This window comes from Papio anubis, chromosome 12 (genome assembly GCF_008728515.1).
Source record: "Papio anubis isolate 15944 chromosome 12, Panubis1.0, whole genome shotgun sequence".
Classification (NCBI taxonomy): Eukaryota; Metazoa; Chordata; class Mammalia; order Primates; family Cercopithecidae; genus Papio; species Papio anubis.
This window is the reverse complement of record NC_044987.1, coordinates 82,751,475-82,769,083: the sequence shown is the minus strand read 5'-3', so window position 1 is coordinate 82,769,083 and position 17,609 is coordinate 82,751,475. Positions and strand designations below refer to the sequence as shown.

The window sequence follows — 17,609 nt, the reverse complement described above, 5'->3', positions numbered from 1 at the left end:
GCCACAAGAACTACGTGAGGAATCCACAAGCTTCAGTAATCGATTCCATCAACTGGAAGAAAGGGTATCAGTGATTGAAGATCAAATGAATGAAATGAAGTGAGAAGATAAGTTTAGAGAGAAAAGAATAAAAAAAGGAACAAAGCCTCCAAGAAACATGGGACTATGTGAAAACACCAAATCTATGTCTGATTGGTGTACGTAAAAGTGATGGGGAGAATGGAATCAAGTTGGAAAACACTCTGCAGGATATTATCCAGGAGGACTTCACCAACCTAGCAAGGCAGGCCAACATTCAAATTCAGGAAACACGGAGAATGCCAGAAAGATACTCCTCAAGAAGAGCAACTCCAAGACACATAATTGACAGATTCACCAAAGTTGAAATGAAGGGAAAAATGTTAAGGGCAGCCAGAGAGAAAGGTCGGGGTACCCACAAAGGGAAGCCCATCAGACTAACAGTGGATCTCTCAGCAGAAACTCTACAAGCCAGAAGAGAGTGGGGGCCAATATTCAACAGTCTTAGAGAAAAGAATTTTCAACCCAGAATTTCATAACCAGCCAAACTAAGTTTCATAAGTGAAGGAGAAATAAAATCCTTTACAGACAAGCAAATGCTGAGAGATTTTGTCACCACTAGGTCTGCCCTACAAGAGCTCCTGAGGGAAGCACTAAACATGGAAAGGAACAACCGGTACCAGCCATTGCAAAAAATGCCAAAATGTTAAGTCCATCAATGCTACGAAGAAACTGCATCAACTAATGAGCAAAATAACCAGCTAACGCCATAAGACAGGATCAAATTCACACATAACAATATTAACCTTAAATGTAAATGGGCTAAATGCTCCAATTAAAAGACACAGACTGGCCCATTGGATAAAAAGTCAAGACTCATCAGTGTGCTGTATTCAGGAGACCCATCTCACGTGCAGAGACACACATAGGCTCAAAATAAAGGGATGGAGGAAGATCTATCAAGCAAATGGAAAACAAGAAAAGGGAGGGGTTGCAATTCTAGTCTCTGACAAAACAGACTTTAAACCATCAAAGATCAAAAGAGACAAAGAAGGCCATTACATAATGGTAAAGAGATCAATTCAACAAGAAGAGCTAAATATCCTAAATATATATGCACCCAATACAGGAGCACCCAGATTCATAAAGCAAGTCCTTAGAGACTTACAAAGAGACTTAGACTACCACACAATAATAATGGGAGACTTTAACACCCCACTGTCAATATTAGACAGATCAACGAGACACAAAGTTAAGAAGGCTATCCAGGACTTGAACTCAGTTCTGCACCAAGCAGACCTAATAGATATCTACAGAACTCTCCACACCAAATCAACAGAATATACATTCTTCTCAGCACCACATCACACTTAAATTGACCATATAGTTGGAAGTAAAGCACTCCTCAGCAAATGTAAAAGAACAGAAATTCTAACAAACTGTCTCTCAGATCACAGTGCAATCAAACTAGAACTCAGGATTAAGAAACTCACTCAAAACTGCTCAACTGCATGGAAACTGAACAACCGGCTCCTGAATGACTACTGGGTACATAACAAAATGAAGGCAAAATACAGATGTTCTTTGAAGCCAATGAGAAGAAAGACACAACATACCAGAATCTCTGGGACACATTTAAAGCAGCGTGTAAAGGGAAATTTATAGCACTAAATGCCCACAAGAGAAAGCAGGAAAGATCTAAAATTGACACCCTAACATCACGTTTAAAAGAACTAGAGAAGCAAGAGCAAACACATTCAAAAGCTAGCAGAAGGCAAGAAATAACTAAGATCAGAACAGAACTGAAGGAGATGGAGACACAAAAAACCCTTCAAAAAGTCAATGAATACAGGAGCTGGTTTTTTGAAAAGATCAACAAAACTGATAGAGCACTAGTAAGACTAATAAAGAAAAAAAGAGAGAAGAATCAAATAGATGCAATAAGAAATGATAAAGGGGATATCACCACCAATCCCTCAGAAATACAAACTACCATCAGAGAATACTATAAACACCTCTATGCAAATAAACTAGAAAATCTAGAAGAAATGGATAAATTCCTGGACACATACACCCTCCCAAGACTAAACAAGGAAGAAGTTGAATCCCTGAATAGACCAATAGCAGGCTCTGAAATTGAGGCAATAATTAATAGCCTATCAACCAAAAAAAGTCCAGGACCAGACGGATTCACAGCTGAATTCTACCAGAGGTAGAAGGAGGAGCTGGTACCATTCCTTCTGAAACTATTCCAATCAATAGAAAAAGAGGGAATCCTCCCTAACTCATTTTATGAGGCCAACATTATCCTGATACCAAAGCCTGGCAGAGACACAACAAAATAAAAAGAGAATTTTAGACCAATATCCCTGATGAACATCGATACAAAAATCCTCAATAAAATACTGGCAAACCGAATCCAGCAGCACATCAAAAAGCTTATCCACCATGATCTAGAGGGCTTCATCCCTGGGATGCAAGGCTGGTTCAACATATGCAAATCAATAAATGTAACCCAGCATATAAACAGAACCAAAGACAAAAACCACATGATTATCTCAATAGATACAGAAAAGGTCTTTGACAAAATTCAACAGTCTTTCATGTTAAAAACTCTCAATAAATTCAGTATTGATGGGACGTATCTCAAAATAATAAGAGATATTTATGACAAACCCACAGCCCATATCATACTGAATGGACAAAAAGTGGAAGCATTCTCTTTGAAAACTGGCACAAGACAGGGATGCCCTCTGTCACCACTCCTATTCAACATAGTGTTGGAAGTTCTGGCCAGGGCAATCAGGCAAGAGAAAGAAATAAAGGGTATTCAGTTAGGAAAAGAGGAAGTCAAATTGTCCCTGTTTGCAGATGACATGATTGTATATTTAGAAAACCCCATCATCTCAGCCCAAAATCTCCTTAAGCTGATAAGCAACTTCAGTAAAGCCTCAGGATACAAAATCAATGTGCAAAAATCACAAGCATTCTTATATACCAATAACAGATAGAGAGCCAAATCATGAGGGAACTCCCATTCACAATTGCTTCAAAGAGAATAAATTACCTGGGAATCCAACTTACAAGGGATGTGAAAGACCTCTTCAATGAGAAATACATACCACTGCTCAACGAAATAAGCGGACACATACAAATGGAAGAACATCCCATGCTCATGTATAGGAAGAATCAATATCATGAAACTGGCCATACTGCCCAAGTTAATTTGTAGATTCAATGCCATCCCCAAGAAGCTACCAATGACTTTCTTCACAGAACTGGAAAAAATTACTTTAAAGTTCATATGGAACCAAAAAAGAGCCTGCATTACCAAGACAATACTAAGCCAAAAGAACAAAGCTGGAGGCATCACGCTACCTGACTTTAAACTATACTACAAGACTGCAGTAACCAAAACAGCATGGTACTGGTACCAAAACAGAGATGTAGACCAATGGAACAGAACAGAGCCCTCAGAAATAATACCACACAGGTACAGCCATCTGATCTTTGACAAACCTGACCAAAAAAAGAAATAGGGAAATAATTCCCTATTTAATAAATGGTGCTGGGAAAACTGTTAGCCATATGTAGAAAGCTGAAACTGGATCACTTCCTTTCACCTTATACAAAAATTAATTCAAGATGGATTAAGACTTAAGTGTTAGACCTAAAACCATAAAAATCCTAGAAGAAAACCTAGGCAATACCATTCAGGACACAGGCATGGGCAAGGGCTTCATGTCTAAAACACCAAAAGCAATGGCAACAAAAGCCAAAATAGACAAATGGGATCTAATTAAACTGAAGAGTTTCTGCACAGCAAGTGATTACCATCAGAGTGATCAGGCAACCTACAGAATGGGAGAAGATATTTGCAGTCTACTCATCTGACCAAGGGCTAATATCCAGAATCTACAAAGAACCCAAACAAATTTACAAGAAAAAAAACAAACTACCCCATCAAAAAATGGGTGAAAAATATGAATAGACACTTCTTAAAAGAAGACATCTATGCAGCCAACAGACACATGATAAAATGCTCATCATCACTGGCTATCAGAGAAATGCAAATCAAAACCACAATGACATACCATCTCACACCAGTTAGAATGGCGATCATTAAAAAGTCAGGAAACAACAGATGCTGTAGAGGATGTGGAGAAATAGGAACACTTTTACACTGCTGGTGGGACTGTAAAGCAGTTCAATCATTGTGGAAGACAGTGTGGCGATTCCTCCAGGATCTAGAACTAGAAATGCCATTTGACCCAGCCATCCCATTACTGGGTATATACCCAAAAGATTATAAATCATGCTGCTATCAAGACATGCACACATATGTTTATTACTGCACTATTCACAATAGAAAAGACTTGGAACCAACCCAAATGTCCACCAATGATAGACTGGATTAAGAAAATATGGCACATATATGCCATGGAATACTATGTAGCCATAAAAAAAGATGAGTTCATGTCCTTTGTAGGGACATGGATGAAGATGGAAACCATCATTCTCAGCAAACTATCGCAACAACAGAAAACCAAACACTGCATGTTCTCACTCACAGGTGGGAATTGAACAATGAGAACACTTGGACACAGCAAGGGGAACATCACACACAGGTGCCTGTTGTGGGTTGGTGGGAGGTGGGGAGGGATAGCATTAGGAGATATACCTAATGTAAAGGACAAGTTAATGGGTGTAGCACACCAACATGGCACATATATACATATGTAACAAACCTGCACGTTGTGCACATGTACCCTAGAACTTAAAGTATAATTAAAAAAAATAGAAAAGAAAAAGAAAACCTTGCTATTGTACATTTTTTCACTACCCCTTTAAAATGTTTATAAATTGTCTCCAAGTCTCTTGGCAGTTTTACAACCAAATAAATGTCTTTTTCAATTACCTGAGAACTATCTCTTTCAAATGTATACAATGAAAGCAATAGTGCCCTATGTCCCAGTCTCTATAAGAGGGTAGGAACCTAACCTGATCAACACCAATTAGCAAACATGGATGGCCAGAGCACAGAAAAAAAAAAATTACAGACTCAGTAATAACCAAATGTGATATCCACATCTCAGTGACCAACCTCTTCTCTCCAATATTTTTCACTCATTCACCTAAACATTCCACATTTTGTTGCAGCAGGATTGAATTCAGTCTTTCTTCCCAGTTGCAGTAGTCTGGAAAAAAGTTTTCCTTCCCTGTTTAATTTGCCCAGTAAAATTTTTACTGTGACAGAATTTAAAGGACCCAGCACTTGAAGGACCCAGCACTTAAAATGCCTAAGAGGGAATGTCAGCAAACTTTAACTTTTTACAAAATATACAGAGAATAGGTTGCATATACCTGGAAATTTCTGTTCAGAGGTTTTCAGAAGTAATTGTTCAGATATTTGGGTCACGGAAAAGGAGAGCAGGAAGCATTTGGTTTCCTATATATGTGTCTCAGTTCGCATTCGGCAGAAGTATGCCCAGGAGCAAGAATTCAGGTGCAAGTAGCTTGTTTAGGACTTAAAAGAAACACCAGTGGTAGAAGAGTGAGACTAGAAGAAAGGCAGCCAAGATAAATTATCTTTCTAACCAACCTACCACTGTGGGTGCTTCAGGTTAATACCTCATGGAAAACTGTGGAAGCCAATGGAAAACACACCAGAAAAGCTGGGAGAGACCTAGGGTATTTGTGCACCGTCTCATTTTAGATGCTGTTTGGAAGTTGAGAGTATTAATTCCCAGTACTTCTTTCTGCAAGGCAGGCAGATAAAGCCATCTTGAGGAAAGGCTTGGCAAAGGAACATGTAGGGGAGGTAAAGGAAATCCACAAGAAAAGTGAATCAGGTCCCGGCCCTTGGAGAAGCTGACAGTGAAACTGCAGGAGTGATAGGGTATGGGTCAGACACATACCCAGTCAACTACACTGTGTTAATACATGTTACTTCTAGAAAAGAATACCATGGTCAAAACATTTTGGGGAAAATTTGGGTTAATCAAACATTAATTGGTTTATTTATTTTATGACTTCTCAGATATTTTAGGATATGAATTTGAATGTACCTTGCATAGCTTTAAGATAAGAATATCATGCTAAAATTTCTCAGCTGTTTTGGTGGGTGCCTCTAGTTGGATTAGTGCATATAGTGCACTTAACATACTTTGAGAATCACCAATCCAATTTTTTGCCAAATGTTACTAATGAGAAAAATTAGATCCATATTAGTGACATTTAAAAGTGAAGCAGTGTTTACAGAGATTAGTATAACTGCCAAGGATTAAGGTAATAGGAAGCCAGAATGTGTGATAGAAGATTCTAGTAATACATAATATTGTTGATACCTTCTTAATTCTCATTCTATCTATTCTTCTAATTACGTTACTACAGTGTCTATATTTTCTGAAACCAGAATTTAAAGTATAGACATATAATGTCAGAGTTAATAATTCCTTGCAACTTTCTTTTTAATTAAACCGATCTTGCATGTTTAATTTTCCAAACAAGTGATGTGAAAATCCTACCTCACCTCAAAAGAAAACTTGTAACTCTATTTTTCATCCACTATCCCTATGGGGACATTAAGCATACAGTACTCCTTAAATTTTACCAGGTGAGTGAACTGAAGCCTCACATGCTTGGCTTACTCTGGGTGATAGAAAGAGGCAGATTCACAACTCGGATTGTGTCAGGATTCATATTCTGAACTTTTGACCCGAGGTCTGGTGCTGATCCTTACAATCTTCTTGCCATCTCAAAATTTGTCAGGTAATGTTTTGGTCTATTTTTATTGGGGTTATGGCTAGTGAGCCTGGGTTATGAGTTTCTTGGTTGGATGAAGTGGCTCACACCTGTAACCCCAGCACTTTGGGAGGCTGAGGCTGTTTGATCAACTGAGGTCAGGAGTTTGAGACCAGCATGGTAAACATGGTGAAACATTGTCTCTACTAAAGAATATAAAAATTACCTGAGCATGGTGGTGCATGCCTGCAATCCCAGCTACTCAGGAGGCTGAGGCATGAGAATGGCTTTGACCCAGGAGGCGGAGGTCGCAGTGAGATGAGATTGCGCCACTGTACTCCAGCTTGAGCAGCAGAATGAGACTCTGTCTCAAAGAAAAAAAAATAGCTTAGCTAATGAAAATGTTGCAATGAAAATAAAAAAAAAAAAGTCTCAACATGCAATTTGTCAATATGATAAAATGTACTCCCCTCTATAACTTTAAATTCACTTTTGGATTATGTTATTAGTACTGTTATGTAGTGAGAGAAGCTTGAGCTTAAGATGTTTCCAAGGCTGGAATTCAGTGCTCTTTAATTAAAAAAAAAAAAAATACTACTGGAAACTTTCAATCAGAAATCTTCATGTGTGTGGAAACTTCTGGAACGGAACTCATGCTAAAGTAAACAGGAACTTTTTCAGACAGGCTTTTCCTAGTTAAGAGTCTTAGTCATCTGTTCATAGGGGCCATTTTAGAATACCCTGTGGATTGTTTACTGGCAGTGACTCCCTGTATATCTCTCTTTGGGATTATATATGCCTTATATAGGGAATAAAAAAGACTTGGCAAGAAAAACCACAAGAACAAAAATAGAAATACCCATTTTACCTGAGATCTAATTCAATATGTGAGGAAACAAGCAGTACTCTTTAATGGTCCTGAGAAGAAACTTAGGACAGAAAATGGATAAAGGTGGTTTGGACTTCTTATAATAGGGTTTCTTTTGGTTAGGGATTTTTGAAATATTCATTATGTTAACACAGTGGTTACACTACAGAAACAATACAAAACAAAACAAAACAGAACAAAAAAGCTGAGGTTAGAAGAGAAATAAAATGACCATCATCAAATGGCATCTAAATTGGACAGGGGTGGTGGCTCATACCTGTAATTCCAGCAATTTGAGAGGCTGAGACGGATGGATCACTTGAGGCCAGGAGTTTGAGACCAGCCTGGCCAACATGGCAAAATCCTATCTCTACTAAAAATGCAAAAAGTAGCTGTGTGGTCGTACACAGCTATAATCCCAGCTACTTGGGAGGCTGAGGGACGAGAATAGCTTGAACCCTGTAGGTGGAGGTTGCAGAGAACCAAGATCATGCCATTGCACTCCAGCCTGGGTAAAACAGTGAGACTCTGTCTCGAAAAAAAAACAACAACAACAACAACAAAAAAAACTAAATTATTCCAGAAATACTTCAGCAGGAGATTATACGAGAAGCTGAGTACCCAATTTTCACATTGGTCATGAAACACAAGTTATAATAATAACCGTAATGAAAATATTGATGCATATTTAGACAACTTGAAGTTTATATAATGGGTTATGCTCATCTTTAACTTCAAGTTAGTTAGGTTGCCTTTGGAAGGCAACTTACAGTTATTTTGGTACTGTTGTCACATTTCTGAACCCAATTATCTCAGATTATTTTTGGTTATAGAGGAAATGAATTTCAAATAAATGCTTATCTCATAAGTACTTGCAAGTCACTAAACTATTACCATGTGTTATTATAATGCTCCTGATTGGATATTTAAGGTTCTTAATGTTGGCAAACCCAACATTCACAAAAGATGACTGATATATGGTATTATCTCTTATTTTATAAAACTGAGGCAAAAGTATTTAAGAGTTTTTTTTTGGTTTGGTTTCATTTTTTGTTTTGTTTTTTCAAGAATAACCACTATACAAAGGAAAGAATGAAAACTGAAACTCCCACCAGGCCTGCCTTGCAGGAGCTCCTGAGGAAGTACAAAATATGGAAAGGAAAAACCGGTATCAGCCATTGCAAAACCACCAAAAATATAAAGACCAATGACACTATGAAGAAACTGCTTCTACTAGTGTGCAAAATAACCAGCTAGCGTCATGATGACAGGAACAAATTCACATATAACAATATTAACCTTAAATGTAAATGGGCAAAATTCCCCAATGAAAAGACACAGACTGGCAAATTGGATAAAGAGTCAAGACCCAATGGTGTGCTGTATTCAGGAGACCCATCTCACATGAAAAGACACAAATGAAGGAATATTTGCCAAGCAAATGGAAAGCAAAAAACAAACAAACAAAACAAAAACAAAAACAAAACAAAAAAACAGAGGTCACAATCCTAATCGCTGATAAACGGACTTGAAACCAACAAAGATCAAAAAAGACAAAGAAGGAAATTACATAATGGCAAAGGAATCAATACAACAAGAAGAGCTAACTATCCTAAATATATATGCATCCAATACAGGAGCACTCATCTTCAAAAAACAAGTTCTTAGAGACTTACAAAGAGACTTAACTCCCACACAATAATAGACCTGTCTAATGTCAATATTAAGACAGATCAAAGAGACAGAAAATTAACAAGAATATTCAGGACATTAACTCAGCTCTGGATCAAGTGGACCTAATAGACATCTACAGAACTCTCACTCCAAATCAACAGAATATACAGTCTTCTCAGCACCACATAGCACTTATTCTAAAATCGACCACATAATTGGAAGTAAAACACTCCTCAGCAAATGCAAAAGAACAGAAATTAAAACAAACAGTCTCTCAGACCACAGTGCAATCAAATTAGAATTCAGGATTAAGAAACCCACTTAAAACCACCCAACTACATGGAAATTGAACAACCTGCTCCCAAATGAGTCCTGGGTAAATAACGAAATTAAGGCAGAAATCAAGAAGTTCTTTGACACCAATGAGAACAAAGACACAACGTACCATAATCTCTGGGACACAGCCAAAGCAGTGTTTAGAGGGAAATTGATAGCACTAATTGTGCACATCAGAAAGCTGGAACAATCTCAAATCAACACCCTAACATCACAACTAAAAGAACTAGAAAAGCAAGAACAAACAAATCCAAATGCTAGCAGAAGACAAGAAATAACTAAGATATGAGCAGAACTGAAGGACATAGAGACATGAAAAATCCTTCAAAAAATCAGTGAACCTAGGAGGTGGTTTTTTGAAAAGATTAACAAAATAGATAGACTTCCAGGCAGACTAATAAAGAGAAAAAGATAGAAGAATCCAATAGACACAATAAAAAATGATAAAGGGGATATCACCACTGACCCCACAGAAATACAAACTACCATCAGAGAATACTATATAAACACCTCTATGCAAATAAACTAGAGAATCTAGAAGACATGGATAAATTCCTGGACACATACACCCTCCAAAGACTAAACCTGGAAGAAGTTGAATCCCTGAATAGACTAACAAGTTCTGAAATTGGGGCAGTAATTCATAGCCTACCAACCAAACAAAGCCCAGGACCAGATGGATTCATAGCCGAATTCTACCAGAGGTACAAAGAGAAATTTGTACCATTCTCTTTGAAACTTGCAAACAATTGAAAAGGAGGGACTCCAACCTAACTCATTTTATGAGGCCAGCATCTTCCTGATATCAACATCTGCCAGACACACACACACACACACACACACACACACACACACACACATACCCCTTCAGGCCAGTATCCCCAATGGACATTGATGTGAAAATCCTCAATAAAATACCTGCAAACCGAATCCAGCGGCACATCAATAAGCTTATCCTCTACTCTCAAGTCAGCTTTATCCCTTGGATGCAAGGTTTGTTCAACATATGCAAATCAATAAATGTAATTCATCACATAAACAGAATCAATGACAAAAACCACATAATTATCTCAATAGATGCAGAAAAGGCCTTGAATAAAGTGCAACATCCCGTCATGTGAAAAACTCTCAATAAGCTAGGTATTAATGGAACATATCTCAAAATAATAAGAGCTATTTATGGCAAACCCACAGCCAATATTATAATGAATGGAAAAAAGCTGGAAGCATTCCTTTTGAAACGCAGCACGAGACAAGGATGCCCTCTCTCACAACTCCTATTCAACATAGTATTGGAAGTTCTGGCCAGGGCAATCATGCAAGAGAAAGAAATAAACATATTCAAACATGAAGAGAGGAAGTCAAGTTGTCTCTGTTTGCAGATGACATGATTCTGTATTTAGAAAACCCCATGATCTCAGTGCAAAAATTCCTTAAGCTGTTAAACAACTTCAGCAAAGTCTCAGGATACAAAATCAATGTATAAAAATCACAAATATTCCTATACACAAACAATAGACAAGCAGAGAACCAAATCATGAATGCATTCCCATTCACAATTGCTACAAAGAGAATAAAATACCTAGGAATACTGCTAACAAGGGATGTGAAAGACCTATTCAAGGAGAACTACAAACCAGTGCTCAACGAAATAAGAGAGGACAAAAGAATGGAAAACCATTTCATCCTCATGAATTGGAAAAATCAGTATCATGAAAATGGCCATATTGCCCAAAGTAATTTACAGATTCAATGCTATTCCCATCAAACTGCCATTGACATTCTTTACAGAATTAGAAACAACTATTTTACATTTCATATGGAATCACAGAAGAGCCTGTATAGCCAAGACAATCCTAAGCAAAAAGAACAAAGCTGGTGTCATCATGCTACCCAACTTCAAACTATACTACAAGGCTACAGTAATCAAAACAGCATGGTACTTGTACTAAAACAGACATATAGACAAACGAAACAGAACAGAGACCTCAGAAATAACACCACACATCTACAACCAGCTGATCTTTGACAAACATGACAAAAAACAAGCAACTGGGAAAGGATTTCCTATTTAATAAATGGTGCTGAGAAAACTGGCTAGCCATATGCAGAAAACTGAAACTGGACCCCTACCTTACACCTTATACAAACATTAACTCAAGACAGATTAAAGACTTAAATGTAAAACCCCAAACCATAAAAACCATAGAAGAAAACCTAGGCAATACCATTCAGGACATAGGCATAAGCAAAGATTTCACAACAAAAATACCAAAAGCAATTGCAACAAAAATGAAAATTAAAAACTGCTATATAATTAAATTAAAAAGCTTCTGCACAGCAAAAGAAACTACCATCAGAGTGAACAGGCAACCTACAGAATGGGAGAAAATTTTTGCAATCTACCCATCTGATAGAGGTGTAATTTCCAGAATCTACAAAAAACTTACACAAATTTACAAGAAAATAAACAACTCCATCAAAAAATGGGCAAAGGATATAAACAGACACTTCTCAAATAAGACATTTATGCAGCCAACAAATATATGAAAAAAAGCTCAACAGCACTGATTATTAGAGAAATGCAAATCAAAACCATAATGAGATATCCTCTCATGCCAGTCAGAATGTCTATTACTAAAAAGTCAAGAAACAGATGCAGGTGAGGCTATAGAGAAATAGGAATGCTTTTACACTGTTGTAGGAATGTAAATTAGTTCAACTATTGTGGAAGACACTGTGTTGATTCCTCAAGGATCTAGAAGAAGAAATACTATTTGACTCAGCAATCGCATTACTGGGTATATACCCAAAGGAATATAAATCATTCTACTATAAAGACACATATGTTTACTCCAACACTATTTATAGTAGCAAAGACATGGAAGCAATCCAAATGCCCATCCATGATAGACTTGATAAAGAAAATGTGGTACATATACATCATAGAATACTATGCAGCCATAAAAAGAATGACGTCATGTCCTTTCCAGGGACATGGATGAAGCTGGAAGCCATCATCCTCAGCAAACTATCACAGGAACAGAAAGCCAAACACTGCATGTTCTCACTCATAAGTGGGAGTTGAACAATGAGAATTCATGGACACAGGGAGGGGAACAACACACACCAGGGCCTGTCCGGGATAGGGGGCAAAGGGAGGGAGAGCATTAGGACAAATACCTAATGCATGTGGGGCTTAAACCCTAGATGACAGGTTGATAGGTGCATCAAACCACCATGGCACATGTATAGCTATATAACAAACCTGCACATTCTGCACATGTATCCCAGAACTTAAAGTAAGACAAATAAAACATTTTTTAAAAAATCTGAACTCAAGTTCAGACTCCTAATTCTAATATTAAAATCTCCTTTGTGGGTGGTAAGACTAACAACGTAAAATACACACTATATAAACCTTGGATAATATGGAGTTCTTCACCAGAATTACTGCCTAATGGACATTTCAGGAATTGTTCCACTTGATTCATGCATTGGTTTAACATTTAATGGTATTTAACCCATGAGTTGGTTTCATCATTTTAAGCAGTCAGTAGAAAATTAAAGATAATTTTTTCACTGTTTTGTTGGGCATCCAGTCATACATCTATGTTGTCAACACTAAGTATCAATTTCACTTCTTTTGCTTACTATCTTAAAGATGTTAAAACAAACTTAAATCATTCTTGTCACAAGGGAAAATTTTATAAATATAATATATATACATTTATTCATGTAATATATATGTAGGTGTATGTCCACATTTGTATATGTGTGTATACAAATATGTAAACGTATATAATATATTCATTTTCTTGCATGAGCAACTTAGGTTATTTATCTGTAAAATAGGAATAAGATAATCTTATCCTACACGAGTGTTGTTTTGGAAAAGAAATTAATACAATTTTGACCACATCCAAGTTGCCATTTCAGCTTCGCATTCCTGTCATAGCATCTGACTCGAACTTGGATCCACAGATTCCGTGGCCATTTTTTCCCCCTTCCTATACCTCATTGACTACTTCGAGAGGGAGTCCTCGCTTCCTTCCTTTTTTATTTCCCCTGGGGCTTTTTCAGAAGAGAAATTTAATCTAACTTACATACTTCTAGGTACATCGATAACCAAATGTGGTCACTGAAAAAAGTTAAAAGGTCAATCAGCTTTTAATGTTGATTTAAAAGCTTTTAAGCTTCTAAAAGGTCAAAGGTTTCTAGCTGGTCCAGGATTGCAAAATAAAAAGATCCACGTTCCTTATTTTCTACACAAAACGCGTTTTTAAAAAACTGAAAATCGTAGGGAGCTATACATAGAAAGCAACAGTGAAAAGGGGAAGGGGTCAGGGGTTGGGCAGGAGAGTCCCACCCCACCTTCTCACCCTCCAGGGTCCCAGAGCCCATGAGGCTCTTTAGGGGTCTTGACATGGCAGGAGTCAGCTGTCAGCTCTAGGCTATTCCCAGTTGGGAAGGCCCCTCTGGGGGGCAGCCAACAAGGATTTCCGTGGCATTGGGGGCTCAGTGGGGGGCTCCCAGGCTCCAGCTGGCTCCACAGAGGGAGCATGGCTTCCCCTGAGCAAGCACCGTGGCATGATGTGGTCGTTCGACCCTGGAACTGGGGATCCGGGGCAGATCCCAGGTCTCACAGGGTGCTTGTGTGTTCGCATGTACATGCGTGTGAGAGGATATTCATGGGGGCGAGAGGGAACCAGAACAGGGGTGTTTGGGGTCTTTGCAAATGGCCACGGATGGCAGACATCGCCCTGACTGGCTGCTAGAATGGGGAGTGCTGTCCTCCCCTGCGACCAGATCGGCTGCCACCCGAGACCTGGCTGCTGCCCCTGCTGGACCATGTGGGCATAGGCTGAAGGAAGACACCCTGTGGTCCCAGAGTCTTCGGACTGGGGAAAGGGCTGCTAGCTTGCTCCCGGCGCCCTGGCTGTAGAGTGCCCAGACCCCAAGGGGCGCCGGTTTGAGGTTTTGGCTTGCTCCTACGGAAATGGAAAGAAAGAGGATGAGGGACGAGGATACAGAGGAAGAAGAGGAGACACAGGTGGCATGAGAGGGGATCTGGAATGCTTTTGTGTTAGGAAGCCTCTGCCGCCACTGTCTGTGCCTGCAGGGCCTGGGACTCCTTAGGCTGTGGGTCCACTTTGGAGAAGTTCATCTCCAGGATGTGCAGCTGTAAGTGCCACACCTACTCTTCCTGGATAGAGAGGGGGCCCTGGAATTTCATTTCGCAGAACCTGCATTTGAGGACAAGTGTAGATGTTGCCCATGAACTTGACAAGTGATGTCAGGGTCACCAGGGAGGGGACCGGCCGGACTCGGGGTGGGGTTGCCTCACCTCCTCCAGCTTCTGCTGTAGGTCATCGGTCTCCTCACCTCCCCCGGCTGTGGAGGCATCTGGAGGACGAGCTTGTCGGCATTCGAATTTGTTGATGTTCTGCCGCTGATGCGCTTCAGCCTTCACGGTGTCCAGCGGCCTGGCTGCCAGAGGCTGCTCACCACTGTGGGCTGCCCAGCCAGCCTCAGGCTCTGGTTCCCAGGCCCCCAGCACTGCAGCCTACCACGGCCAGGCGCCTGGGTGCCAGCTCAGGGACGGCCGCTTGTCACTGTCATGGCCATGGCTGGCACTGCGGTACTTCTTGGTGAAGGTGCAGCTGCCCCGGATGTATAACTGCGGTAGGCGCCCAGCTTCTGGGATTGGTGCTTGATCCACTCGCTCAGTGTCTCGATGGGCGAACCACTGATGCGCCACTCGGTCACGTTGAACTACCACAGTTGTTCCCGTGCGTGGCTGGCCAGAGCCTTGCGGTTTTCAAAGTAAAGTCCACACAGCTCGCAGCAGGCCTCGGTGGAGGAGTGGGAGGTCTTCTTGTGAATGGTCTTTGTCTTGAAGGGCGGTTCAGTCTGGATGTAGGTCTTGGCCTTGACCTCTGCTGGGGAGGAGGCGGTCCTCCTGCAGGGGCAGCTTGGCTGCCACTGAGCCCAGGTAGCCAGTAGCCAGTGGCTCAGGGCTTGGCCCCAGAGATGGGAGTCAGGCTGAGCTCACAAGGAAACCTGGGCCGGCCCTGTGCCTGGTTTGCCTGACCGGCCAGACGATAGCGGCAGTGGGGACTGCACTGGCCCAGGGGCCACAGTGGGAGGCCCATCCTCAGCCAAGGCAGGGACCAGGTCTCCAGCCAGTGATTGATTCCTTCTTGATGAGGCACGGCTTGGACTTCTAGAGGATCTCTCGCAGTGTCAATGGACGAACCATGGACTGACCACTCGGTCACACCCATCTGCAGCAGGTGGGAGCACGCGTGACTAGATAGGCCCTTGCGCTTCTCAAAGAACCCGCCGCAGAACTTATAGCGATGTCGCGCACCGGCTCTGCCCGGGAAGACAGGTTCAGAGGTATCATGTCTTCCCGTGGCGCCTCCCAGGGACCCTCAGACAGGTGTAGCTCCCCGGGAACGGCCCCCGGCAGCATCTCCTGCTTGATCTCCACCCGTATTTGTTCAGACTTCAGCTTCTTGGGCAGGGAGGGTGCAGTCAGACCTGGGAACATCTTCCGGGCCGTGGGAGGAGTAGAGGCAGTTGGTGAGTAGCCCAGGGGGCTGCCTGGTGGCGGTGGCAACTTCTTGGCCAAGGGTGAGATGTGAAGGTCCGAGGGGCTGCGGGTTTCCGGTGAGCTGCCAGGACCTGTGCTGCCCATCATCTTGGCCAGAGCTTTTGGACTTGGCCCTGGCTGGTTGGGAGGTCTGCCAGGGCGAGACTGGGTCTGTCTCTTCAGGAGCTCCCGCAGCCTGTTGATGGGCGAGCCGTTGACGTACCCTTCAGTCACGCCCATTTGCCTCAGGTGGGAACCCGTGTGGCTCCAGTAGCCCTTGCGGTTCTAGAAGAACTCACCACAGAACTCACAGCAGCGGACGTCTGGTGCTGACTCTGGGCCTGAGGTGAGGTTCACGGGCCTCAGGCTGAGGTCACTGTGCCTTTTGGGAGGCCGGCTGGGGGCTCAGGGACAGCTCGGGGCTCTTGTCCTCAGGATTCTTAGGGGTAGAGGAGCCCGCCAGGGCCAGTGGTGTCTTTTTGAGGAGCGGAGAGCTGGGGAGGTGGGGGCGGCCCAGGTCCTTGGTCGAGAAGCCGAGATGCAACTTAATGGCTTTGTTGACAGCAGGGGCATCCAAGGAGTTGGCCAGGGTAAGTAAGCCGGGACGGGGTCCCCGGAGACCACCTCCTTCAGCCAGCTGGACTTCTTAGCCAGGCCCGGGGGCAGCCCAAGGTGGGCGTCGGGCAGGCCCTTCTGCTTCATAAGCTCCTAGAGGAGGTTGATGGGTGCAACGCGCCTCTCGGACTCTGCCACTACCAGCTACTGCAGGTGGGAGCGTGCGTGGCTGGACAGGCCCTTTCGGGTCTCAAAGCAGGCGCCGCAGACCTCGCCGGTGGTCAGGCTCTGGCATCTGAGGTCCTGCAGCTCCTGTTTGCTGCCATGAGGAACCTCCAGAGCCACTTTGCTGCTCAGCCAACTGGTCACCTGCTCCAGGGCCCCAGGGACAGGCAGGGTCGTCTTAGGGAGCGAGGGAGAACTCAGGTCCATGGCCACCACTGCGTTTTCCTCAGAACCCAGGCCTGGCGCGGACAAGGGCCCGGGCCCTGGCTCCCGCCCGGCCTTCGGCCAGTCCCTGGGCTCGTCCCGCGGCGGCGGTGGCGGTGGCGGTGGTGGTGGAGGTGGCGGTGGCCGCGGCGGCGGCGGCGGCGGCGGCGGCGCGGGCGGTGCTGCAGTGCCGGGGCTGGGGAGCCCTGCGGTGGGGCGCCCAGGCCGGCGCGCGCTCCCGGACAACCCCGCGCGCGGCCCCGCCGACTTGCTCCCCGCTTTTGTCACTGGGCACTGGGTGGTGGAGGCGGCCATCTTGGCTCCGTCTTCCTTTTCTTTGAGCATCTCTGAGAGTGTTTTTTGTTCGTTTAATTTTTGTTTTTGTAG

The 17,609-nt window shown here is 42.4% G+C and overlaps 1 pseudogene; it reads right to left on the bottom strand.

Moving 5' to 3' along the window:
- Positions 1 to 13,956: 13,956 nt before the first annotated feature.
- On the bottom strand, positions 13,957 to 17,269 carry LOC101014832 (annotated as a pseudogene).
- Between the last annotated feature and the right edge of the window lie 340 nt (positions 17,270 to 17,609).